General features: G+C 44.3%; 1 protein-coding gene and 1 pseudogene across 3 annotated transcripts in view; one reads left to right on the top strand and one right to left on the bottom strand.

Moving 5' to 3' along the window:
- Positions 1-970: 970 nt before the first annotated feature.
- LOC149747735 (uncharacterized) overlaps positions 971-27,426 on the bottom strand; it is a 37,742-nt pseudogene continuing 11,286 nt past the window's right edge.
- Positions 27,267-27,426, top strand: part of CEP68 (centrosomal protein 68) — a 38,921-nt gene continuing 38,761 nt past the window's right edge. Inside the window, exon 1 of one of the 3 annotated variants that reach the window (XM_089923091.1) lies at positions 27,267-27,426. This exon is cut by the window's right edge and continues 96 nt beyond it. The gene's annotated coding sequence lies outside the window, so the exon portion shown is untranslated. The other 2 variants (XM_089923094.1, XM_089923093.1) reach the window with 2 other exon arrangements.

Raw genomic sequence — 27,426 nt, 5'->3', positions numbered from 1 at the left:
ATCCCACCCCCTAACTTCAAGGAGGGGAGACGGGCTGGAGGTTGAATTGATCACCAGTGGCCAATGATTTAATCATTTTTCTTTAAATAAATGCCATTTATTGTATGTCAGTATCACAGTAAAGGTGTTAATGAAATCTAAACGTCTTCCTCTACAAAAATCATATCTAGCAAGGTAGTATGTGATGAAGCCTGTTTAAAAACCCAAAAGGACAGGGTTCGGAGAGCCTCCGGATTGGTGAACACATGGAGATTTTGGGGGAGAATGGCACATTCAGAGAGCACAGAAGCTCCACGCCCCTTCCCACATATATTGCTCTATGCATCTCTTTCATCTGGCTGTTCCTGAATTATATCCTTTTATAATAAACCTGTAATCTGGTAAGTATTTTCTGTGAGCCCTAGCAAATTAATCAAACCCAAGGAGGGGACAAAGGGGAGCCCTGATTTATAACCAATCAGTCAGAAGCACAGGTGACAACCTGGACTTGCAATTGGCATCTGAAGTGGGGGCAGGCTTGTGGGAGTGAGCCCTTAACCTGTGGGATCTGATGTTCTCTCCTGGTGGCTAGTGTCAGAATTGAGCTGAATTTTAGGACACCCAGATGGTGTTGGAGAATTGATTGGTGGTGTGAGAAACCCAACCCCCCTCCCACCTGCACACTGGGATTTGTTGTTAGAGTTGGAGCTAGCCACTTTAGTCCTGTCTTAGCACAGGTGCCTTCTCTCAGTGTCTAGTCAGTGCTATTGACATGAAACATCTCTAGGCTGCCTTCAGTCCCTATATTCGATTTTCCTGCCGTGTGTCTTTTTGTACAATAAAAGTATACTACGTTTAGCATTGTTCTATGCAAAGCTGATAGTGCCATTCACATGAGGAATTACAGTTTTGAAGAATAGGGTTAACATATATATATTTTTTAACAATACCCATTAGCAAGTAGATGGAGTATTATACGCCCTCGGCTGACAGCTGTCATGGCATCCTGTACTGTAAGCCCTGATCAATGAGCACTTTGCTGTGTTTCTTCATTTTGAGTCATGAAAGTCAATGTGTTCACTTCTCCGTGGTGTTTATGTTCTCATGGTAATAGCTGTCAAAAAACATCCAAGTGACAGTGCTGGAGGTGCCACAAATGTGCCAAGGAAGAGTGTCAGCTGGTTTTCAAAACGAACACCTTCAGGGAACTGGATGAGGAAACAGCAGAATCTGCAGTCAGGTAGGGAGTGCTAGAACCTTCCTGACTGATACGCATCAGAGCACATGGGAGGAAGAGCTCCAAACTGTGAACAGGAACTAGAAGAAAGGGTAACAGGAGATTTGTCACAACTTCAGGGGCTTTAAAGAGAATGATGTCACATTTCCTTGAGCCAGTCTGAATAGCTTTGATTTAGACAGAGTAACCTACTGGTAAGAGTTCCGAGTTACAGACAACAGAATCCACTCTAGTTACGAGAAGCATCGATTACCGGGTATTAGTAAGAAGCAGAATTTCTGAGAATAATAGGGAAACAGGTTACTAATACCCAGTAGCCAGGAACAATGCAGCTAAGAGTTCTGAGTTCTAAAAGAACTGTTCTAACAGAAGTTCCATTGCTGGCACTGCCCACTGCCGCATACCTTGGATACAAGGAACCAGGCAGTAGAACCCCGTCCCCAGCTACTGCATCTCGACGTCCCAATATAGCTCTACCCTGTATTCCTCACTTGCACCTACCCAGGTGCACCTTTTAAGTGTCACACAGGGGCCTCTGCTCGGCAGAGCTTCAAAGGAGTCTGGGAAAGGGGTTTCTAGGTTTTCAGGCTTTACTCCTGAGGGAGTTACATTGAGACTTGAGGGGCCAGTGGCCAGGGTCTGCTACAGCTCCCATTTACAGGATATATCTCCCTACTCCAGACAAGGTCTGGATTCCCCTAAATGCCTGCATTATGATGCCTGCAGATCTCCATAAGTGAACAAATACCGCAAACCCTCTCGTGATGCTGCTGCCCACTAGCCAGTGGGTCTGTCTCTGTGGTGTCACCGTCTTCGTTCAGCAATATCTGTTTTACAGCTATTTGAAGCTTTACTTCCCCTTGTTCTTTTTTCTCTCAAATGAGTAGAAAACAGAGATATGAGAGTAATGATATTTGTGGTAAGAAACAAAGTTCTCATAAATTTAATAAAACTGAAACAAAGACTAAAGATCACCAGTAGTCCCCAAAGAGGTCCACCTATAGCCTCAGTGAGACCCTTTTATGTGACAAAAAGATCAACATATAAAGAACACATCCTTTCTGGGAATGGAAACCCCCTTGTAATGTGGAAGGCTGTTTTTTGGTTTTGGGGTTTTTTTTGGAGTTCTGAGTATTTATTTAGATAATACTGTATAATTCTAAATTATATATTATACACAAAAATTAATTTATAAAAATATAAGTTATTTAATTATAAGTTTTTGTAATTTAATTTTTTGAATTTTATTTTATTTTTTTATACAGCAGATTCTTATTAGTTACCTATTTTATACATATTAGTGTATATATGTCAGGAAGGCTGTTTTTAACTTTTGCACATTATCACTTGGCTGCATTTTCCAGGCTCCATGAATGTATGAAATGTGTGTATGTTTCAGTCTACAAAGAAAGAGAAGCAAGAGAACAGGTGTGCACGGGAGAAGAGGGAGAGCCATACACTGAGTCCTTGCATGCTGCCCCGCCCAGCACTCTCCACTTTGGTCCATCAGCTGCCAGCCCAGCCCCTCCGCTGGTACCGACACCTCGCCCAGGAAAGCGATAAGCCCTGTTCTCAATCCTCCGTCCTTTTCTCTGACTCCTGCTGGTCCAGGGCCCCCTTGGCTGGCTGGGAGTGAAGTGAAGACGCCGGGCAAGGGCAGGTGGCCGCTGAAGGAAAGGCGCCCTCCTCACCCACAGTAAGGAGGTAGGTGGAGGGGTGTGAGGGGTTGAGAGGCTGATCAGCCTATGCGACGTCTACTGTGTGCAGGGCGCCTTGGGCTACACAGAGCTGGACGTCTGTCCTGTGTGTGTTTCCTTCCTTGTAGGCTCCAGTGAAATCTCCTTTCATTTTCTGATACAGTGTCCTCTCACACTTACACACCTATTTTCCCCTGTGTCATTTCCATGTGAAGGACAGTGGTGATTTCTAACAGAGCACAGAAGCTTACATTGTTGAGGAGGCCACCAGCATGCCCCCCATGAGACAGCCTTTTGTGAACAGCAAACGACTGGCCCTACAGCTAAATTCACCAAAAAAAAAAAGGGAGGAAGGGAGGAAGGGAGGGAGGGAGGGAGGAAGGAAGGAAGGAAAAGAAAGAAAAGAAATGGTTGGGAACTTCTCCAGATAACAAAAGCTGGTTTAATTGGGGGCCAGTGGAGTCATTACCGGAGCTAGGGCGCCACCTTGTGGCTAAGTATTAAAAAAAATGAGGTCCGGGTTTTTTTTTTCCCCATGCCCGAACACCAGGACAAAATTTGCCAAAATTCTGCTCAGAATGTTCAATTGACCTTCCAGGCTGGAATATTTAAGCCCAAGTATGTGCCTGGGTCGGAATCATCAGCATCACCTGGGAAGTTATTAGAAATGCAGATTTTTAGACCCACCCCAGATCTACTGAATCTGAAACTCCTCTAGGGGTGGAGCCAATCACCTGAGTTTTAACAAGCCCTTCAGGTGATTCCGATGCCAGGTAAAGTCTGAGAACCACCAGTTTAGACCAGTTGGATAAAAAAAAGCATCTCCCTGGGCTGGGCTAGCGTAACAGCTTGTACTAATTGTTATATTGATTACAATTATTATAGAATTTAATTCACTAATTCATGCATTCAGCAACTATTGGATTTCATTCATTCAACACAGATTTATTGCATGTTTAAAGAGCAGCAAGAAAGCTCATGTGATGGGAGCAGAGCCGCCAACAGGGAGAGTGGAAGAAATGAGTTTGGAGAGGCAGGCAGGGGCTGGCTGTGTAGATAGTCGACCATGATGAGACGTGGTGTGTAATGGGAGCCACTGGAGAGTACAGAGCCGGGAAGAGACAGGATAAGACTGTCTTCTCATAAACAATCACTCCAGGTATAGATAGAGAACGGACAGTGGTGGAAGTAGGGGACAGATAAGGAGCTAAAACAAAACTCAGGAGAGGGAGAGAGGAGGTGACCTGGACTGGGGTGTAGTGGCAGAGGTGTCAGCTCAATCCTGGATGGATTTTGAAGGTAGGGTCAGCAGGATTTACAGATGGATTGGATGTGAGATGAGACCAAGGGAAATCTAGGATGACTCCAAGGTTTTGTGCCTGAACAAAACTATTATTTAGTGAGAAATAAGGTGCCTACTAAAGATACACTTAAGATATATCTCAAAAAAAATAATAAAAAAACAAACAAACAAACAAAAAGATACATCTCATAGTTAAAGATCAAACGTTTTAGTAGGAAAGACAAACTGGAGATTATGCGTTTTTCCTTCCACACAATTTACCTAATTCTTTGTTTTAGTCAAAATATTTCCTCATCTTTTATAAAAAAGTGTTTTAATTTCAACAAGTAGCCTGGAATTTCAGACAATACTTTCGTACACTGGTATCTACAATGAAGGTAGGGGCTGTACTTAAGGTAATCAAGGGCTGTTCTTCATATTAGAAGTGGAACTAGAACTTTTTTATCAATTTGCTACTGTTGTTCTTCCTACGGTACAAATCAGCAGCAGTTACGCGTGCCCGCAAACATACATTTTGATGCATACTAGAGCCGCATCCCCCATTTAATTCCGCAGCCAGACTCCTGGCTACCTCAGCCATTTGGAACTCAGGTATGAATTCCCAAACCTCACTCGGCGGCTTAAGGGATGTGTCTAAAATTAAAGTTAATGATTTAGTAAGCTTAATCATTTGATTTCCTGTGGCAAACTTCCATTCTTCCCAGGTTTAATCCAATGCAGTAAATGGTTATTGGGTGCTTACTGTGAGCAGGGCCCCCTATTAGGCTGCTATGAGGAGTGTAAGAGGGATAGAGAACAAACTACAGTTATAAGGTGGGGACGTGGGGAGCAGATATGCTGACTGCAGCAAGGAGGAAGAAACGGAAGATCACCATCTAGAAGAGAAGCAAAGTCTCAGGGCTTTTGAATTAACACTAATAACAACAGGTAATTACATAGCCCCTTAGGCTATATTACAGCCAGCTCAGTGCCTGAGGTTTCCTAACAATAATTCTGAGTCATAAAATGTTTTTTAAAAAGTTGTTAGTGACTCAATTTCCTATGACAGGCAGTGATACAAGACATTAAAAAAAGTTTAATCAAAATAATTAGCATTTAACATAAAGGGGTTATTTTTTAGTCGCCTGAATGATTAATTAAATCTATCTAGCTTTCATAAGAATCAATAGGGGGACTTCCCTGGTGGCGCAGTGGTTGAGAGTCCACCTGCCGATGCAGGGGACTCGGGTTCGTGACCCGGTCTGGGAGGATCCCACATTGCCGCGGGGCGGCTGGGCCCGTGAGCCATGGCCGCTGGGCCTGTGCATCCGGAGCCTGTGCTCCGCAACGGGAGAGGCCACAACAGTGAGAGGCCCCCGTACCGCAAAAAAAAAAAAAAAAAAGAATCCACCTGCCAATGCAGGGGACAAGGGTTCGAGCCCTGGTCCGGGAAGATCCCACATGCCGCAGAGCAACTAAGCCCGTGCACCACAACTGCTGAGCCCGCATGCTGCAACTACTGAAACCCACACACCTAGAGCCCGTGCTCTGCAACGAGAGAAACTACCCCAATGAGAAGCCCATGCAGCACAATGAAGAGTAGCCCCCCCTCACCGCAACTAGAGAAAAGCCCGAGTGCAGCAGCAAAGACCCAACGCAGCCAAAAGTAAATAAATTTATTTATTACCAAAAAAAAGAATAAGATGTTATTACAAATGTGCCTGGAAAGTTCTATTAAGGAAAAATTTGAAAACTGAAATCTTGACTGGCCAAATATCAATAGATGGCTAGTCTTTGGATCTTTTCACATTAATGGGCTACAGGCTAGCCAGAGGTGTAGGTCTGGGAATAGAGAGGGTAATTGATAACTTGTTGTTGTCACCTTGTGTTCTTTCCTTTAAAACCTTTTTATTATGGAAAATTTTAAATACACACAAAAGTAACAGAATAGCATAAAGAACCTTCACGTGCTCATTACCCACTGACCAATTCCATTTTATCTATACTCATTCACATCCCCCTCCTGCATTATTTTGAAGCAAATACCAGACATCATATAATTAGCCATAAATGTTTCAGTATATATTTCTAACAAGTAAGGACTCTGAAAAAAGTCCCCCAAATTCCATTATTGTATCTAAAAAATTAACAGTTCTTTAATGTAATCAAACTTCTAGTCAGAGATCAAATTTCCAATCACTTTGTAAAATTATAACTTTTAAAAGGTTTATTTGAATTAGGATCTGTATCAGGTCTGCACTGATACCGATTGATAGGTATCCTCACCCCCCTCGCCTCTGCCCCATTTAATACTTTTTCATTGAAATGAATTTGTTGAATACAACAGGGCTTTTGGCCTGGAGAATTTCCCATAGTCTGGATTTTGCTGATTACAGCCCTGTGGCGGCATCATATATTGTGTTTCACCTCGTCTTTGAATTTCTTATAAATTGGTTGTAGGCTCGTTCAGATTCAGGTTCAATGTTTTTGTAAAACGGCTTCCTAAGTAGTAGTATATTCTAGCAGGAGGCTGTCTGGCTGTCTCTTTTTGTTCTGACAAGAGGTGTCGACACTCAATACTTAGATCCTTTAATATATTAGGGCTTATCAAATGGTGATAGTCTAATTCCACCATTCCTTATATAGCACTGAAACAAAGAAAACTCCCTTCATTTACTATTTGGTTACCCAGTGGCACAGTTCAGAAAAACAGGATAAATGCTTGATTCTTTTTCTTTATTTACTGGTTTTCAAAACACTGAGTTGACTTCCTAGCATCCTCCAATCAGGAACAATACACTTCCTTTTAGTAGCATTGTTAACTTGTAGCTTTAAATATATGTGCCGTTTTTTAATCCACTGCAGTTTTTATCTTCATTGAGGCTGAAATCGTCCCATCTTTGGCCAGTGGGAGGCATCTCAAGTTGGCTTTTGAGTCCTTTCGGGATGACTCAAGCCATCTTTGAAAGCTTCCTTACTTTCTGGTATGACAAGACCTTCCAGGCTCATCTCATATATTTCCTGGAGCCAACAATTTCTCCAAGGGTGACTGGTTCCTTTCAGGGGGAAATGGTATTTTGAGATGTATTAATCATGTTTTAAATTTATGTGTTTATTTTATTTTATTTTATTTTATTTATTTATTTTTGGCTGTGTTGGGTCTTCGTTTCTGTGCATGGGCTTTCTCTAGTTGCCGTGAGCCGGGCCCACTCTTCATCACGGTGCGCGGGCCTCTCACTGTCGCGGCCTCTCTTGTTGCGGAGCACAAGCTCCAGATGCGCAGGCTCAGTAGTTGTGGCTCACAGGCCTAGTTGTTCCGCGGCATGTGGGATCTTCCCAGACCAGGGCTCGAACCCGTGTCCCCTGCATTAGGCAGGCAGATTCTCAACCACTGCGCCACCAGGGAAGCCCCTATGATGTTTTGACATCTTGGGGAGCCTTGCTGACTGGAAGGACACTGCCTCTCGCAGAGCTAGCTAATTCCTAAAATAATAAACAACTCACCTGCACTGTACCTTTCATACGCAAACCAACAAACCCTTAGTCCATACTCCCAACCACAGCCTTTATCTAACTCTCACACACCAAGCCAATATTTCCCCGGCCCCAAATCAACGCAGGGCCAGGTACCGGACAGCTAGAGACCATCCCAGAGCCCACCAACATCATGCAGACTATTCAGTCCTAAACTGTTTATCCTGCTCTGACTGGCCTTTAGCACAGAAAACACAGTAAAGGCTCTGGACCATGCTGTCTCCTCACTCCTTATGCCTTCTGTCGAAACCTGGTGCTTCCCCACATGGCCCAGTGTGGTGTGGCATGCTCCGCTCTTGGAAAATGTTAGTAATAAATTCTTTTAATGGCATTACCTCTCTGTGTCATCGCTCAGTCACCTCCATAAATTAATATCCTAATATTAATATGATATCATAATATTAATATAAAATGGGTACATTTTAACACATGAAGCCACAATCTGGAGGCTAGGAGTGCTCATTATTGGTATGGGTTGGTCATTATTTCTAGGTCTTTTCCATGGACAGAGCTAAGAAATACATTCTGAATTCATCCCTATTCAAATTCAGGACCATAGGGATTTTACTTGACCTCTTCTGCCTTATACCTATATCACCTTTCTCCCACACTGAGAATTCTGGCTCTCATTTACTCTGGGAGTGACAGAGTTGCAGTGTCACATATTGTATTGCTTTATCATACCGCAACAAACACAACAATCTGAGAATAATACTTCTGCTAGCAAAAACATGATTACTTTACACATCTTAATACTTTCATTTTGGCTGTTCTTTTTTTGTCCTCAGGGTATATTGGACCGGGGATATACACTTAAGCTTACTGTGTTTTGCAGTAAGCTTAAGAAAAGAATCCACCTGCCAACTTAGTAGAGTTCCTTCTCTGGGTAGTTATCCCCAAAACTGATTTATTTTTTACTTTTAGGGGTGACTTTAAAATTTTAGGATGTTATTTTATATTTATGTAAGTTATTTACATGGCTCCAAAGTCATATCTACAAATGAAGTTATGTTCAGAGAAGCCTGGCTTCTCTGTCTTTCTCCTCCCACATGACCCTGTTCCCTCTCTCCCCATAGGTAACCATTTTTAAATTTTATTGATTATTCTCCCATTATTTGGTTTTTAAATATAAGTATATGCATAATTATAGGTATATATATTTAATATTTTATATATTTAATACGGTTGTACACTTTTCTCTACCCTGCTTTTCTCCCTTCACAATACATGCTGGAGACCACACCATGGTAGCATTTAGAGATATTCTTTATTCCTTTCATGTGGAGAGCTGTCAGCTGTGATTGAGTGCTTAGTTTACCATGTGCCAGGCACTGTGCTAAGTGGCTTACACAGATTATCCCATTTAATCCTCAGAACAGCCCAGTGAGTTTGGCACTATTGCCATTTTACAAACAAAAATTTGAAGGTTAAGTGATTTGTCCAAGGTCACCCAGCTGAAAAGCGGTGAATAATCTTTTAAGATAGAAACAGGAAATGGGTAAATTTTAGGCCTACATTATACATGTATTTCTTTCTCTCTAGTAAAACATAGAGTTAGAGAAGCCATTTATACCAGTGAATTGGTAGACATCAGTGCCCCAGAATACTCAGGAGTCCTGAATCGTTTGTAAACAAGGATTCATGGAGAAGTTTCCATGGATGCAGAGCAGAAAACAGGCAGAAAATTTAAATAGACCCATAAAATAACTTGAAAACCATTTTTTAAAGTTATCCTGGCATGTGAAAAAGAGCAACCTACTGTGTAGATTAATTATATATATAAATAATGAGGTAACTTGGAATCAGTGAGAAATCAAAGTAGACAAAAGTCATCTTGGAACGGTCAATTCTTTGGACACAAAACCAGAGATGTGTCTACAGACATGCTGCACCTCGTTCTTCATTTTACTGTTGTTCTTTGTTTTCTCATAGGGGAGTCTCTTTCTGCCATCAGCTGTAGTTGGCCTCTACCCAAGGGCGGGTGGGCCAGACTGTAGAGAAAGGGGAATGAATGGCCGGTGGGGTGCAAAGATACCCCACATGGTATCTGTCTCAGGCCTTACAATGCTTTGTATCCTAGTTATTTGTATGCTTATTTTCACCTTTTGGAAAAATTGTTAGCAAATTTAGGCAGTCCCTCATACACTCACTCCCGTATACCTTCCCCCATCTCAGCATAGCTAGTGGACCAGGGCGGGGCACTTGACCCAAAGGGAGCCAATCAGACTCTTGCCAGACTTTGTGGTTAGGACCTGAGATGTGGAACGGCCTTTGCTGGACACTCCTGATTCTCACCCCCATCACCACGACTCAGTATTCAGGCCAGCAACTGAGGAGTCCCTCTACTTTTCTTCCTCACTCACCTCCTACTCACCCGCTTCCCACCCATCGGTAGATCGATCATGCTGATTCTACCTCTAAAATAGGTCTCAGATTTGCTCGGTTTCTCCATCCCACGGTTGGCACCTGTCGGGGTCTCTGCCATCTTTCACCTGGACAATTGCAGCAAGTTCCAAATTAGTGCCCCTTTTTCTCGAGTGATCTTAAGATGTGAATTGGAGTAAGGCTCACCCCTGCTTCAAATCCTTCGGCGGCTCCTCTCTGCACCCAGAATGGAATCCACACCCTGATTCAGGAAGCCCTGCTACCTCTCCTGTCTCATCCAGGCAGCTGTGCCCTTTGCCCACCTCACTCCAGCCACCTGGCCTTGTGTAGTCTCCTCACGCACCTGGCACTTACCCACTCACAAGCCTGTGCACATCAGGATGCCTGGAATTCCTGCCTTCCCCCTGCCCTTGCTGGCTCCTCAACGCTCCAGCCTCGGCTAATGTCACCTCCTCTGAGAAGCTTTCCCTGACCACACCATCTAAAGTAGGTCATCAATATTTTTCTTCTCTCAGCACCTCATTTGTTTCCTTTCTGGCACTTAGCATAATGTAAATTGTCTCCTAACTACACTGTAAGCTCCATGAGGGCAAGAACCACACCTATCATGCCGGCCATTACATCATATCCTCTTGGGGAAATAAGGACAAACTTTGTATTCGTCAGAGTTCTCCAGAGAAACAGAACCAATAGGAGATAAAAGAATGTGTATTACTCAGTCTACCTATTCAAATGCTGGTCTCTTCCATAAACACCCTCCTAGACACACACCCAGAAATAATGTTTTACTAGCTCTCTGGGCATCCCTCAGCCCAGTCAAGTTGACGTGTAAATTTTACCATCACAGGCTTCAAAGAAAGAGATGGCACTTGGGGCGAGTGTGCTGCATCCCCTCCTCTTTCCATTTAGGACAGCCGCACCTTTGTTTTGTTTTGAGGGCATCACCCCTCATCTATTTCAGGCACAGGGTTTGGGTTGAAATGACCTCAACCTCAGCACCAGGGAAGACTCTTATTCGTTTAGCTGGATCAGCACATTTCCGTTCTCATCACCATCACCACCACCACCACAGTGATTGGTTCATGAGTGGATGAGTATACAGTGGAAGCCAAAGAATATGAAGATATGTGCTGGGCTTCCAGGCAAGAAGCTTCATCTTCCTTTTATTGAAGCAGCTAAACGAGAACTGCTCCCTCCCTTGAACCATGCAGGGTGAAGATGTATGATGTGGGACTGCTGCAAATCATTTTGCTACCATGGAAGGGGAAAGCCTGCTATATCAGTCAAGATCCCAGCAGGAAATAGAAGGCACACTCAGTGGGGCAGTTTGAGGAGCAATTAATTAATGGCCTATTTACAAAGGTAGGAGCAAAGTGCAGGGAAAACTCAAGGAGTAGTAAAGTATCTTGGAGCCATTACTACTCTAGACCCACAGAGGATGGTTACTGGAATGCAGAGGCAGCGAGTACTGTGTAGAGACCGTCACCTCATCGGGGAGGGATGTGCCCCATGAAAGACAGAGGTGTGACAGACACCCCAACCATCTTCTGAGTCCTTGCTGGTGCTCTACACTGGCCAAGCCCAAGTGGAAGGCAGAGAATACAGGAGCCCACTAATGTAATCCAGGTCAGCCTCCAAAGACATGGAGGACACCTACCACCGCTAGGAGAGGAGAGAGGGGAGCCAACAGGGAAGAGACGGTGTGTGAAGACAAGCTGATCCTGCAAGAGGCAGAAAAGAAGGATAGAGCAAAACCACGTCACTTGTGGTGCTGAGTTGCTGGATCAGGCACCACCTGAAGCTATATATCTCTGTGTTTCTCAGTTATATGAGCCAATAGATTCCCTTTATTGTTTGAGTGTCACCTGAAACGTAAAGAGCCCTCCCAGATGTAATGAGTCTTTGAATATGATTGAGATTTCAACAGCAGACATGGGCAAAGAACTTTCCAGAAATAGGGAACAGGATAAGCAAGACAAAGGTAGGAAAATGAGGAACATGTTTAGGGATCTATGTTTGGGTAGGCAGCTGGCTAGAACCTATAGGTCGAGTAGAAAAGTATTAGGAGAAGATACCGGAAAGGTCAGTTGGGATGATAGAGTGAAAGCCCTAGAACTTCCAGGTCAAGGGTCTGGGAGCTCCTGCAATTGGCAATGGTGAGGCATGAAAAGTTGAAATGTGCTTATAATAATTATTTTCTTTATGGTTTCTTTGGGGTGCTGTGGAGAGGGGGGCACTGAGGCTGGTACATGTCATTGTGATTAACTTGATAGCTTGAAAGATCAGTCACCACAAGGCAGGAGAAAGGCTAGATGCGACTCACCTGCAGAAGTAGGCTGAGGGCTCTGTGGCTGCCGTGGAATCTGATCCTGCACCCTGCTAAGCCCCTCTCCTGCCCAGGTTAAGCCGCTCCCACTTACGGTGTCCTCCCATGAAGCACCAAATGGTTGCCCACCTGCCCACTGCAACAGTCAGCAGCACATCCGAGTGCTACTCCGTGTGCTGAGGAAGCTGGGTGCTCCTAACAGACTGTCATAGAGGTCTGGACATAACCTCATCTCACACTCCCTTTCTCCTGGCAGTGACTCAGCTATTCCAGGAGTGGAAGGAAACAGTCTGACCATCAAAATATGAGGGACATGAAATTAGCTGGGGACTACTAATGATGCCTTATTTCGAATACATTAATTCCCTTGGAAACCAATAAACTCAAGTTACATAATAAAACTATCAGTCCATGTTAGTCTACTCAGGCTGCTATAACAAAATAGCACAGACTGGGTGGCTTAAATAACAGAAATTTACTTTCCTGATTATGGAGGCTGGGAAGTCCAAGATCAAGGTACTGGTCAATTTGGTTTCTGGTAAGTGTTCTCTTTCTGGCTTGTAGACAGTCGCCTTCTTGTTGTGTGCTCATCTGGTCCTTCCTTAGTGCATCCAGAAAGAGAGAGAGAGAAGGAGAGGGAGAGGGGGAGGGGGAGAGGGAGAGGGAGAGGGAGAGGGAGAGGGAGAGGGAGAGAGGGACAGAGCTCTCCAGTGTCTCTTCTTATAAGGACACTAATCCTATCAGATCATCCTTATTATCCCATTCAACTGTTATCACTTTCTTTCACCAAGTACAGCCACACTGAGGGGTAGGGCTTCAACATATGAATTGGGGGTGGGGGAACAGATACATTCAGTCTACAACACAATCAACATAGTGACTAAGACTGCAGGTTGTGGAACCAGGTTGCTTGGATTTGAACCTTGGCTCCATCACTTACTTATTGTATGGTCTTAGGCACGTTACTTAATCTCTGTGCGCCTCAGTTTCTTCATCTATAAGATGGGGATGAAAAAGTACATGAATATCAATAATAGTATTTAATGATAATAGTAAAACTGTTGGTGATTAAATGAGATTTATTAATATGTAAATTCCTTAGTGCTGCTTGGTACCTTGTAGATGCCTATGAAATGTTAGCTACTATTATTGTAATGGACATTAAATTAGAAGTTTCAGTGGAGGCACCAAGATACAATAGATTTTGGATACTAATGGGAGTTGTGAGTTAGAATAATCTGTAGGATTTTCAAAGTAGAGGACTGAGCTCTATTAGACAAATTACCCAGATCAAGTGTATCAGAGAGTACTGGTGGTTGGAAATGAGAATAATTTCTGGAGCATTTCTTTAGAGTAACAAAGAAAGGATGTGGCAGTGTTTAAGCTAGGGTCTCTCAGCTTCAGACCCACCCTCTGCACTAGGCTTTGTGATTCCTGGTGGGGACTCTCCTTTGCCAGCTGCTCCTTTTAGGTTCTGCCACTAGGGGGCGTTAGAGGAGCTCGCAAGGCTGGAGTGGGAGGAAGGGCTCTTCCCCTCCCTCTGCTTATTGTTTCTGTTGCCATCACCCTAACGATGCTTCTTCACCTTGGCAGCAGTAGTTCGTTCCAGTAGCAGCAGTTGGTTCCAACATACAGTTTTTCTACCTCTGATCCAGCTAATCACACCCCCTTGGACATGCAGCACCAGCTGGCTGGCACCCCGTCCTCAGAGGTCTGAGTTTCAGCTCTGCTGGCCCCTCCAACAAGCTTCTCCTTGTAAATAATTCCAACGGCCTCTCTGTGCTTCCAGCCTTAGGCACGGTAGTGGCTTCCTGTCGTTGCCACCTCCATGATATCTTCACGCTCTTTTGCTTTTTCGGTTCTTCAATACCTCGTTAACAATTCTTCACGTTAAATTCTCTCGGTTAAAATAACAGATGTGGTTTCTGACTCCTGACTGGACCCTGACTGATGGGGTAGGGCAGTGCCTGCCTTTGCCCAGGCTAAGCGACAGGGGCTTCAACCAGAGCCCTTAGAAACCCGGATCCGTGTGCCCTGCAGCTAGCTACGGAGGCAGAGCGGATGAGTGTCTCGCCCTCACTCAGGAAATCTAGAGGCAAGAGGTGGGCTGATGAGCTGCTTTGGGAGGCGAATGAAGAAGAGTTGCCTCTGCCCTGGGATGGACCTGCATGCCCAGTTTCTCAGGCCGTGTAGAGTGAGAGTATGTCTCGTGGACCTGATGGTAGCAGAGAGAAAGAGAGCCACTGGGGTTGTCTTAGACCGCCACCAATGGGGCCGTCTAGAGGAACATTGGACCCTCAGCCAAAAGAAGACTGAAGTGGACTCTTAGGGACCGTGGAGGGAGCAAAGAAACTGCTGAATTCCCAGGTCAAGAGAATTCAGGTGAAACCAGCAGTGTTGGGATTCTTGAAAGAGAACCCCATGAGAAAATCAGCTTTAAGCACCTCCAGACCTGAAGAGCAGGAAGCCATCCTACTACAGTACCAGTTGAGTAAAAATGTACCTGGCCCCTTCCCACCTCCTGTAATCCTGCGGATCCAAAAGCAGAGTTAGAAAGTTGGGGTGGAGGGGGTTTGCTTGGAGCTGGGGACAGGAGGAGACAGACGCCTCTGTCCTCGATACACACTGCATAGCGCGCGCCCTTGTAGGGAGAGGGGAGAAGGCTTGAAACAATGTTTGGAGTTCTGATTATTTAGGACTGACATCTCAATGGCTAAACTGAGCCTGTTTATGATGTAGAGTGATGACCTCTTTTTACTTAAAGTAACTAGGATAATACTGGGGATTGCAGGGTTTAATGCAGATGAAGGGGGAAAATTACTTACACCCCACTCCCAAAAGGGATAATGGGATTTAAAACTAAAGTTGCTGTTTGGATTATAACTCATAAATCCATCTTCTTCAACATACAGTTAGACTAATAATGCTGATAACACTGTACTTCCTATTAATAAGGCATTTTATTTTCTCTAGATAGGAGAGGTTTACTGTCCCCCAACACTCTGTACAGGGAAGATCTGTGCCTTTGGTCAGATTTGCACTTTTCAAATGGGTCAGATTTGGTTTTTTTTTAAAGGACTGGAAGGTAGGGAAGAGCTTTGGTAGAAAGCCCCAGGAAATCTCTTGAGTTCTGTTAAGTGCATTGTCAGAAACAAAAAAGTACTTCAGGCTTAGGGAACTCAGTTTTGCAGTTCACTCTACACCTGGTCAGATATATCAGTGACCAACCTGGAAGGAAAATTTCCCTGATTAGGTAAAGGTCTAAAAGCCTACAGTGGTAAAAAGAGAAACTCACTGCCCTCCCACCAAACTGAAGCCCCCACTATACAAGTCAGGAAGCTTCTGGAAGGCAGAGTCCAGTACAGAGAACATCTCCATGGTTGTTTGGCAGATGAATATGGCGCTCCCACCCCACCAGTCAACAGTCTAAGGAGCTTTTTGCACAAAAGGGCCTCCACCTTGTGGTCATACTTGAGAACTGCACCATTGCCCAAGGGTAGCAGGATCACCACCCCCTCTTTTCTAGTCCTTCTCATACACGTGGGTCTCTTAAAATAGTATACCAAGATAAACTCTACTGCATGGAACCCCCTGCAGACATCTTAAACACAATTTCTCTCAAACCACATATATTCTTTATTCTCAAGTGATTATATCCTCTTCTATCCATATAATCGGTTTTCTTTCATTTCTTCAAAGCCACAATAGGCCAGGTGCTTTAAAAACATTTTCATATCTAATCCTTACAGTAACCCAGGAGACTAACATATGTTACTATGGCCACTTCACAAGTGAGGAAATCTAGGCATGTGGGCTTAGAGAGCTTCAGTAACTTGCCCAAGGCCACACAGCTAATTAGTGGGGGGTGGAGGGCTGGGATTTGAGCTAGGTCCATTAGATCCATGACACAGGCTCTTTCCACCAAAGCTCACTGCTTCCTGATTGATAGGATTTTCATCTACCCATTTTTGAAACTGGAAATTATTAAGTTGCTCTTGATTACTCTCTTTCCTTCACCGATAGGCAGAGATGGTTTACTAACATCACCTCCTAAATGGCACTGGAATTTGTCCCTTCCTCTTTCCCCACTGCCATAATATTACTTTGGCCCTTCCTCATGTCTCATATGAAATACTGCAAGAGCCTCCCAACAGGTTTCCCGTCCCTTCCCACCCAACCTCACTGAGGAGAGGTCCTAGTTTTAAAATCTAAATCTGAAAAGTCACAAAGATTCCAGAGGACATTTAGGTCATATGTATCAAGAGCCTTAAAAATGTCTATACCTTTCAATCAGTAATTCTTCTACTTCTGTGAATCTACCTTTCAAAAAGCATCCCATAGATAGAAAAAACTAAGTGCACAAAGATGGTCAGGGCAGTATTATTGATGTAGTGCATTAATCCCCTCCAAGTTTTTAAAAACTCCATTATGGAATAAATTATCTAAATCAAGTTAATTTCACCTCCAAACAACAGGAAAGTCTGTCTCAGGCCATCCTTGGGAGGCCCTTGGAACACCCTGCCATTATGGGTCATCCCTCGTCACTGCCAAGGCCCCCAGTCTCAGTTTACCTGGTTCCCTCAGTTCGAGGAGCCACTAGCTTACATGTCACCCTTGGCGCATGTGGAGATTTGGTGAGGTTGGAAACCCCTCACTGTTCCCTCCGAGGTCACCCAGCCCCTGGGGTGTTGTCAGGGAGCAGGGCACAGGTCCTGGCTGTCGCAGGAGCCTGGACCCTTCCCCCAGCCAGAGGACATCTTTTTTTTTTTTTTTTTTTCGGTACGCGGGCCTCTCACTGTTGTGGACTCTCCCGTTGCGGAGCACAGACTCTGGACGCGCAGGATCAGCGGCCATGGTTCACGGGCCCAGCCGCTCCGCGGCATGTGGGATCTTCCCCGACTGGGACACGAACCCTGCATCGGCAGGCGGACCCTCAACCACTGCGCCAACAGGGAAGCCCAAGAAACCCCACCAGCGCCTCTGCTCCCGCAAAGCCATTTCCTGTCTCCTCTCCCCACTGTGCACTAAATCACCTCAGGGGGGCTAGACTTTTGAAAACAAAGCCAGGAATGGAATGTTTCCTAGGCAACTTCTTTCATCTCACCACAAACCTCCCCTGAGGAAAGTAAACACAGAGCCTGCTACCTGCTTGAGGAAGGGGAAGAGGTAAAAATGGTTGAAGGAATAGATATTATTACAACAGTGGCCCTCTGCATTTTCAGCTTTCTAATCTCTTCCACGCCTGTGGAAGTCTCTTTCCTGTCTGTAGCTTTTGCTGTATCACGTCTGTTGATCTAAAACAAATAGACTGTCAGATTTTTCTCCAGCAAAGATGGGTTTATTCAGGATCAGTCAAAATTTGCAAGTCAGGGTCTGCAAACCTGCCATGCAAGTTTCCCACGGCAAGGGAAGGAGAACACTTTTATAGAAGGGAAAAGGAAGTGGGGAGAGCTATAGTAAACAGAGCCCATGGCTTTTCCTTCCTAGGAAAGAAGAGTAGTTTTTCTTCTTCCTGTTGGGCTCCGCTATGGTTGCAGGGTGTGAGAGCTCCCCATTCTGGTCTCCAAATTATTTAATTGAGGTTTCTGCTTATTAATTTTTACATGTGTATATGACCAATTATCCCATCTTCACCTCCAGCCCTGACCTCCAGATAAGCTTTCCAGACAGTTGGGGAGCAGAAGGAAGTACAGGAGGTGTTTTCTCTTCTCCTCTCTCTCTCCTCCCCCCCACCCATCTTCTTTTTTCCCTCCTTTCTCCTTTTCTTTCTTTTCCCCTTTTTTTTCCTCCACCTCCCCGTCATTATTATTTTTTGGTCTACCCAGCATCTGAATAACTTTCCCGTCTGAGAGGAATCCCCCATTGTATGAGTCCTGGCAGAAGGCAGGAACACAGTTCCCACTGCGGAAGCTGAGAAAGCCAGGTCGTTTCTGGCCCTACACCTGGAAGCTTGAGCTTGGGCACGGGACGATCCTGCTAGTGAATCCGTTGAGAAATAATTTACTGCAGGAACATCAAATGTCAGCAGTGGCTGGATTCAGTATGCAGGGCCATGGTGCCAACAGCAGTGTGCAGGCCAAAGTGTCCCTGTGGTGAGAAAAACTGCAAATGCACAGAAATATTAAAAGAGTGCAATAGATGTATCCTTTACTTAGTGAATTAGTTCTCTATCACTGTGAAACAAATTACTCCAAAACAGCTACTTAAAGGAACAAATATTTATCATGTCACAGTTTCTGTGGGTCAGGGCCCCAGGCACTGCTTAGCTGGGTGTCTCTGGCTCAGGGTCTCTCATGAGGCTGCAGTCAAGGTCTTCAGACTCACGTGAAGGCTGGTCTGGGGAAAGGTCTGTATTCAAGCTCACTCATGTGGTTGTTGGTCGGATTCTGTTCCTCATGGGCTGTTGGACTGAGGGTCGCAGGTCCTCACTGGCTGTTGGCTGGAGGCCTCCCTAAGTTTCTCGTCACGTGGACTTCTCCATGGAGTGGTTCACAGCATGGCAGCCAGCTTCAATCTGAGCCAGTGAGGGAGAGAGAATGTCCAAGACAGAAGCCGTAGTCTTTTTGTGACCCAAGCATAGAAGTGACATCCTATCATTTCTGCCACATGCAGAAGCCAATCACTAACTCTAGCTCATACTCAAGGAAAGAGATTACACAGGGTGTGAATTTCACGGGGGAAGGACAGGATTCATTGCATGCCATCTTAAAGGCTGCCAACCCACAGATTCATTGATTGTTAACAGTTGCTATTTTTATATAGATATAGGTACACACATATACTTTTTTTGTTAACCAAAAATAAGTTATAGACATCAAGACATTTACCTCTAATTACTTCAGCATGTGTCTCCTAACAAGGAGGACATTTTCCTATATAACTACAATCTTAATAATAGTGCTATAATATCTCTCCCCCAAAATTTAATAATAGTGCTATAATATAATCTAATATCAGCCCAAATTCAACTCTCTCCAACTTTCCCCCTAAAATCTTTTATAGCTCTTTTTTCTTTTTGCTCCAGTTTTCAGTTGAGGTTCCCATATTGTTTTTTGGTTATTTAATCTATTTAGTCTCTTTTAATCTAGAACAGTTCATCCCGATACCATCTGTTTCTATTTTTTCATACCTTTGACATTTCTGGAGAGTCTAGGCCAATTGTTTTGTAGAACATCCCATATTCTGGAGACAGTTATTTCCTTATGGTGGTATTAAACTTGTCCGAGTATCCACTGTATTTCCTGTAGTGGGAAGTTAGGTTAAATATTTTTGGAAAAAATACTTCTTAGGAGGCACACATTTGGTAGTCCCATTGTTAGTGATTTTGGTCACTTGGGTATGATGATTGCTTGACTTAACCTTTATGAATGCATAACTTTCCTCTTGTAATTAATAAGTAATCTGTGGGGTGATGCTTGGAGTCTGTGTGAATATCCTGTTCCCCAACAACTTTTCCCAATAGCTTTAGCATTCATTAATAATCCTTGACTTGGTTAATTATTACATTTGGGGTTGCAAATGGTGATTGTCTATTTTCTTATTCCTTGTACACTTACCACTTTGTAAAGATGAACTTTTCTTTTTCTTCCCCTTTTTCTTATGTTTTATTTGTTCAAGAATTACAATGGACGTATTTTTAAAATTATTATAATTGATTAACATTATTCTTTTTGATGTGCAAATTGTCCTAAATTTGGCCAATGACAAACTCTTTGAAGCTGACTCCTGTATCCATTTTTTTTTTAAAGCTTTACTGAGATGTAATTCACCTACCATACAGCTCACCCATTTACAATGTACAATTCCATGGTTTTTAGTTTATTCACAGAGTTGTGCAATCATCACCACAATCACTTTTAGAATATTTCACCACTCCACAAAGAAACTTGTTACCCATTAGTGGTCACTTCTAATTCTCCACAATTTCCTTAGCCCTAGGCAACTATTACTCTATTCTCTGCCTCTATAGATTTGCCTATTCTGAGCATGTCATATGAACGGAATCATATAATATGTGGGTTTTTTTGGTGACTGGCTTCTTCCAACTATGTTTTCAGGGTTCATCCATGTTGTGCAGCATACATCAGCACTTCATGCTTTTTATTGCCAGATAACATTCCATTTTATGGATATACCACATTTTATTTACCCACTCATCAGTTGATGGACATTTGAGTTGTTTCCACTTTTTGACTATTATGGATAACGCTGCGATGAACATTCATGTACAGGTGTTTATGTGAACATATTGTAAGCTCTCTTGGGAACATACCTAAGAATGGAACAGCTGGATCATATGGTAAATCTGTGTTTAACCTTTTGAGGAGCTGCCAGACTGTTTTCCCAAGTGGCTGCACCATTTTACATTTCTACTAGCAAGGTATGAGAGTTCCATTTTTTCACATCCTCACCAACACTTGTTATTACCTGCCTTTTTTATTGTAGCCAACCTAGTGGATGTGAAGTGATATTTCCTTGTGATTTTGGTTTGCATTTCCCTGAGGCTAATGATATTGAGTCCATTTTTTCCCCAGGTCCCTTTGTTCCCTTGGAGGAATTCATGTCTTATTTTATTTCCAGAAAATTGTCTTGTATTATAGTTTCATGGGTGTTTTCGTTTGTTTTTCTTTTTTGGGGACCCTGATGATACATATGTTGGCTCTTCTTTGTCTATCTTCTGTGTTTCTCACTTTTTCTCTGATTGTTTACTTCTTTTCCAAATTTATTTTTGGTTCTCCTGTGTTAATTTTTTTCCTCAATGTTCCTTACTGAATTCTTAGTCTAACCCATTTGTCCTTAGACACCATCTAATTTAGTTTTCATATCTCAAGATTATTATTTATTTATTTATTTATTTATTTATTTTGCGGTATGCGAGCCTCTCACTGTTGTGGCCTCTCCCGTTGCGGAGCACAGGCTCTGGACGCGCAGGCTCAGCGGCCATGGCTCACGGGCCCAGCCACTCCGCGGCATGTGGGATCTTCCTGGACCGGGGCACAAACCCGTGTCCCCTGCATCGGCAGGCGGACTCTCAACCACTGCACCACCAGGGAAGCCCAAGATTATTATTTTGTTCTTCTTTTTCTTTTCTGAATCAGTCATTTCTCCACTTTCTGTTTTGTGTCCATTTCTATCTTGAGCTTTTCAGTCTATGATTTTTTATGTTCTTTTTAGCTGCAGTTGCTTACCAAATGATATTTAATTCATGTTGAGTGCTGTGTTGCAGTTTCCCCCTATTTTTTGGTTATATTTTCATTAGCTGAAAAGGTTGTTATTTTCTTCTTATAGTTGATTTACATGGATGGTGTTTGCTGTTTTCTGTTTATTTCAGAAAGTCTTGGATCTTCATGAACCAGAAATAACAAGTTTTTCTAGTGAGGGGAGATTACAGTATAGGAGGCCTAAGGTAAAATAATAGGTCAAGGTTGGAGCAAGAGGTTGGAAGTAAACAAGCAAGCAAGGAAGAGAGGAAGATTTCTTAGGAAGAAAATCTCTAGGGGAAAATGGCCATGGAAGAATATGTGATGAGTGTGAGCATTTTAAAACAATGGTAGAAATATGACACATTTGCTGGAAAAAATAAGTAGAGATACAATGAAATCTATGCAGGGAAAAAATCATTAGCTCCAGGGAAAATAAAAGTTTTAAGATAAAGAAAATATAACCATGGTATAGAACTTGGCTCAGCAGTAAACAATATTTACAAAGTCATAATGATATAAGTGGTGTCTATTCAAATGGTGTCTATCTTAAATTATAAAGATTGTGATATAGCAAATAAAAGGTGGATGAGAGAAAATGGGAAAGGGCTAAATTCTCATATAACAAAAAGTCAACAGATCGGGTATCAAATTCATAAATCAATAATAACACAATGAGTATGTTATTTATAAATATGAAGATAATAGAAGAGAAAGCTAAAATTTTGAAAATGAAAGCCTCTAATAAAGGAGACTAAGGAGGCGGAATGGGCAGTGGACTCCTTTGTCTTATTAATCTTCTAGTATTACATGATTTTTAAAAAGAATACGTGCATATATTACTTTAATAACATAAGAATGTAATTTCAAAAAAAGATCAGTTCAAGTGCCAGCCAGGAGACAGTACTCTGAGAGTTTGTAGTACTGTCCTGCTAGGTGAAGTGTATGTTCCGAACCAAGGACGAATAGAGTTTTCTTCCTCAGCAAAATGCAAATGTCAGTGAACCAACTGGTTCACTGGTGAAAGTGGGTGTGGCACCTCTCAGATTATACCTAATGATTCTCCAAAATTCATGCTTCCCTTTTACTCAAGTCAGCTGATTTAGATATTCAAGTGCAATACTTTCACCAGAGCCTTACAGCAATGGCTCCCATTAACTGGAAACTGATGTGGTCTCCTCATGCCACTGGAGGTTACAGTGTTGGCTGGTACCTGGTCCTGACTATCAAGGGGATAGAGGCAGGAGGGGTATGACTGGAACCCAGTAGGTCTCCTGGGACACCTCATCACCCCCACACCAGGGATACAAGTTAATGGAAAGGTACTGTACTACATATAGGCAGGCTCACCAAGTAGGATTCCTCAAGAATGAAAGTTTAGTTAACCCCACCAGGAAAGAATCCTGGGCAGCTTGAAGGTAACTGGAAACCTGGAATAGGTATTGAAGATGGGGAATCATAAATGCCAATAAAGCCTCATTACTAGTTTCAAAAATGAGGATTGTAGTCTCTACTTGTATTTCCTTTCTTGCTGCATTTATAAATGTAAAGTTTTTAGTGACTGTCTTTTTCTTTCATCTTCCTTCTCTTCATTATTGTGTTTAAAGTTTATTAGTGATAGTTAATTCCAAAATTAGGCTACATATTACAACACTGAGACAGGATGATGATGAAAACTTAGAAGAAGGGTGTGTTACCAACCTGGGTCCTTGGACTCTTCAATCAATAGAAATTGATAAGAGAACAGACGAGGAATTCAGGCAAGGCTTTACTGGGACTCCTGCTGTAGCACAAGGGAGCAAAAACAAGCAAAAGATTCCCTTGCTCACTCCCTGAGGTGGGGCGACCTGGTTTCTTAAATGGGGTGAGGATTGGAGTGGGTCGGTGGGAGCCGGAGGTGTGGCTTAGGTGGCCTGGCCACCCCCTTGGTGGTGCTGTGTGCAGGAATCATGCGTGGTACCCTGCTTTTGCTCCTGGCACCTCAGAAGAGGCAGTTGGGTTTGGGCCTTTTTTGTATTTTGTTGTTCATAATTTGCCCCAACTACTCATGCACACAGTTATTTTTAGTCCCTTATAGTTTCTTTGTATTCTGTTGCTCAAGGAGATGTCTAGGTGCCAGCATTGCAGTAAAGGGTCCCAAGTCCCAGGTCCCAGCCTGTCTCAAATGGACCGTCACCTGCAGACTTGGACTTGGGGCCAGATAAAATGACTGATGAGACTTTGAACTGTTCTCCTTTGTGGAGGGCATGAGTGCATTTTTGTTGTTGTTGTAGGAGAGATGGTTACATTGTGCGGCCTAAGAGATGGACTATAGTGGAGGTCCTTTTGGCTACCAGCACCTGAATATCCTTCTCATTTGGAGGGAACCCCCCTACTCTGAGTCTTGGAAGGAAATTGGGCCCCTCCTCCCACACTAGAAGCCAACTGATCCAGTACAAGCCACAGTAGAAACCAGAACTCTCCTTGCTTGTTGGCAGTTAGAATACAGGAACATGACCTACAGTTAGACAAGTCAATGGTCCTGCCCAAAACTTGAATCTGGAGTGAATACCTAACATCACAGAAGAGTTGAAAAATAATTCACGGTGGCATTAAAAGTACAGGCATACACCCTAACCAGAGCAGCTCAAGCAGCTTGACTTGGGCTGAGTATCTTGCTGCCTGACCTTCCTGGATTTCTACCATTTCCAGACCTGGTCCCCCAGGTTTTCTGATAATAAGGAATATAACCATACACAGCTCTAGGTTTACTCTGCTTAAGCTTAGAGGCACCTGAGGAAATAAACTCTCTGCCAGCCTCATTCTTTAAAATCCCAGGCAAGGGTTCAGACCATCTCAGGTTGGGTCTCTGTGGAGAAGAGGAAGGAGACTGTAGTTGGCCAGGCCTGGGCTCCACGCCTGCTCACTCTCCACCTTTCCTGCCTTGGAAGGAGAAATGAGAGAAATGAGACGCTCCTAAAGAATCATCTGGTCCAGGGGATTTCAGACAATTCCTCAAAGGAAAGATCACTTGTCAGGCAAAAGCAAAAGATGCTCACAACACAAAAGTACAGAATGTCATAGCTGAAAGGAACCTCAGGAGCCATCCATCCTATGCCATCTTACAGATAAGGAAACCATACAGGGTAGAAAATTATAAAGGCTATGGGAAAGGTGAACACAGATGCTGCAGAGTTCAAAGGAGGGAGAGTGCACATCTGGTTGAGGAGATCAGGATGGGATCTGACCTGGGATCTGACATACAGCAGGTATACTGGGCTGCTTTTTTGCTAACTTCAGAATTACTTTTTTTTTTTTTTATCAGCTCAGCTTTATTTATTTATTTACTTATTTTTGGCTGTGTTAGGTCTTCGTTTCTGTGCGAGGGCTTTCTCTAGTTGCGGTGAGGGGGGCCACTCTTCATCGCGGTGCGCGGGCCTCTCACTATCGCGGCCTCTCTTGTTGCGGAGCACAGGCTCCAGACCCGCAGGCTCAGTAGTTGTGGCTCACGGGACTAGTTGCTCCGCGGCGTGTGGGATCTTCCCGGACCGGGGCACGAACTCGTGTCCCCTGCATTGGCAGGCAGATTCTCAACCACTGCGCCACCAGGGAAGCCCCCAGAATTACTTTTATGTTCATAGTCTGCTTATCTCAAATTCCACCACCCATAACTTCCCTGGCTTTTTGAGAGCTTATTCATTTGGGCTTGATTTTGTTTTCAAGTTCCCTTCACTTGGATTTGGTGCCCTGGTTCCATGCTTGACCTGGTTACCCATTTGGACTTGGCCCCATTCTCTGTCCAGCTGGTTGTCTTGTCTGGGAAAGACCCAAGTCTCAACCAGTGGGATTAGGTGACACCGCCAGAGGTCTTCTGTGTACTCAGAGAAGATCAGGGGTCACAAACGTAAACATCTTTCAGTGTCAGGCAGGTAATAAATGTGTGAAGTGGGTGGCTGTTACTTAATACAGAAGTAGTGCTTGTGGGATTTAAATTCTTAATAAGAAAACAAAAGCAAATAAAATCAACATGCTTTCCAAATAAAAATATCTGTGGGCTAGTTTCTGCTCTTGCTGTCAAAGTTTGTGACCCTTGGATTAGACAAAACCTCCAGCTGTCATGACAGGTTCTGGAAAACCCAACAAGTCTTTTATTTCCTAAACCAGGGGTCCCCAACCCCCAGGCCACGGACGGGTACCGCAGAGCAGGAGGTGAGCAGCGGGCGAGCGATCGAAGCTTGATCTGTATTTACATCCGCTCCCCATCGCTCGAATTACGCCTGAGCTGTGCCTCCTGTCATATCAGCAGCGGCATTAGATTCTCATAGAAGCGCGAACCCTACTGTGAACTGCGCATGCGAGGGATCTAGGCTGCGTGCTCCTTATGAGACTCTAATGTCTGATGATTTGAGGTGGAGCTGAGGCGGTGATGCTAGCGCTGGGGAGCAGCTGCAAATACAGATTATTATTAGCAGAGAGGTTTGACTGCACCACAGACCATAATAAATCAATTGCTTGCAGACTCATATCAAAACCCTATCAATGAGTCGCAAGTGAAAACAAGCTCAGGGCTCCCACTGATTCCGCATTGTGGTGAGTTGTCTAATTATTTCATTATATATTACAATGTAATAATAATAGAAATAAAGTGCACAATAAATGTAATGCGCTTGAATCATCCCGAAACCACCACCCTCCCCCCCGCCCCGGAAATACTGTCTTCCACAAAACCAGTCCCTGGTGCCAAAAAGATTGGGGACTGCTGTCCTAAACTCTCTGACGCCCAAGAGCTCCACGGTAACTAATTTGTACTCTGGAATTCAAGTTGCCCACAGCTGGGGTTCAGACATTTACGGACATGTTTTACGAACTGGCTAGGCATTCAGCGTAACCCAGATTGCTGAAAGTGTTGCTAGGTAAAAGCATCAGAAGGCAGGACCGGTCTGAGAGGGGTTACCTTGTGATCCTTTCCCCATTCCAGCCCGGTGGGACTCCACTGAGTGGTACAAGCTAAAGAGCTGTGCCAGTAGGCTCCCAGGCTTCATGCTGGCGGGAGCGGAGGGGAGGAGGAGGTGGAGGAAGGAGATGTGCATCATAGCCTCTCACGAGCTGGATCCCACTTCCCCTCAAATTCCATTACCGATTTCCCGTCGGACCAGGCTGCTCCGAGAGCCGCTAAGCAGCTCCTGGCTCATTTATCCACACCCCTCCCATCCTTTCCGAGCCTGCCTAAGTCCCACCTGCCCCCTAAGGCTGTCTCTAACCACCCGGCCTGATGACCTCGCCCTCCTCCGGTGCTTGTGCCCCGTGGCACCTGTTCAGGCCTCGGTTCACGCCTGGTTGTTTACATGCGAATGTAAACAGACGCACAAAGACTGTGGATCCGCCTCCCTGGCAGCGTCGCGCCAGGAACACTGCCCGGCGCTCTGCGCAAAGTGAATCAACGAACGCATGCCTCCGGCTGCGGCCTGCTCGCAAGGAGAGCGCCCCAAGTCACCCTCCCCTCCTCGCTGCTCGGGACTACGCGCCCTCTTGCGACCCCATTGGCTCCAAACACGCAAAGCGAGCGGCGAGCGCGGAAGGCGAGGGAGGACTGCAGATAGAATAAAGTCAGACCTCCCATAGGCCAAGACGGTGCCAGGGGTGGGCTCTTCTTGCAGGAGTGGGTCGTACATTGGTCGATCCTCCGGACTGACGGCTGGGATTGGTCGCGCGGCTCCAAAGGCGCCCTCCGCGCGGAGGCAGGGCGGGCCCGAAGGGCGTGGTCATCACTCGGTCCCGCCTCAGGCGTTCAGGACTCCGGCGGGAGG

This window comes from Delphinapterus leucas, chromosome 13, assembly GCF_059928025.1.
Source record: "Delphinapterus leucas isolate spDelLeu-1000000601 "Yukka" chromosome 13, BTC_Dleu_Yukka2, whole genome shotgun sequence".
NCBI classification, from domain to species: domain Eukaryota; kingdom Metazoa; phylum Chordata; class Mammalia; order Artiodactyla; family Monodontidae; genus Delphinapterus; species Delphinapterus leucas.
The sequence above is the reverse complement of the archived record's forward strand: the minus strand, read 5'-3'. Positions and strand labels throughout refer to the sequence as shown.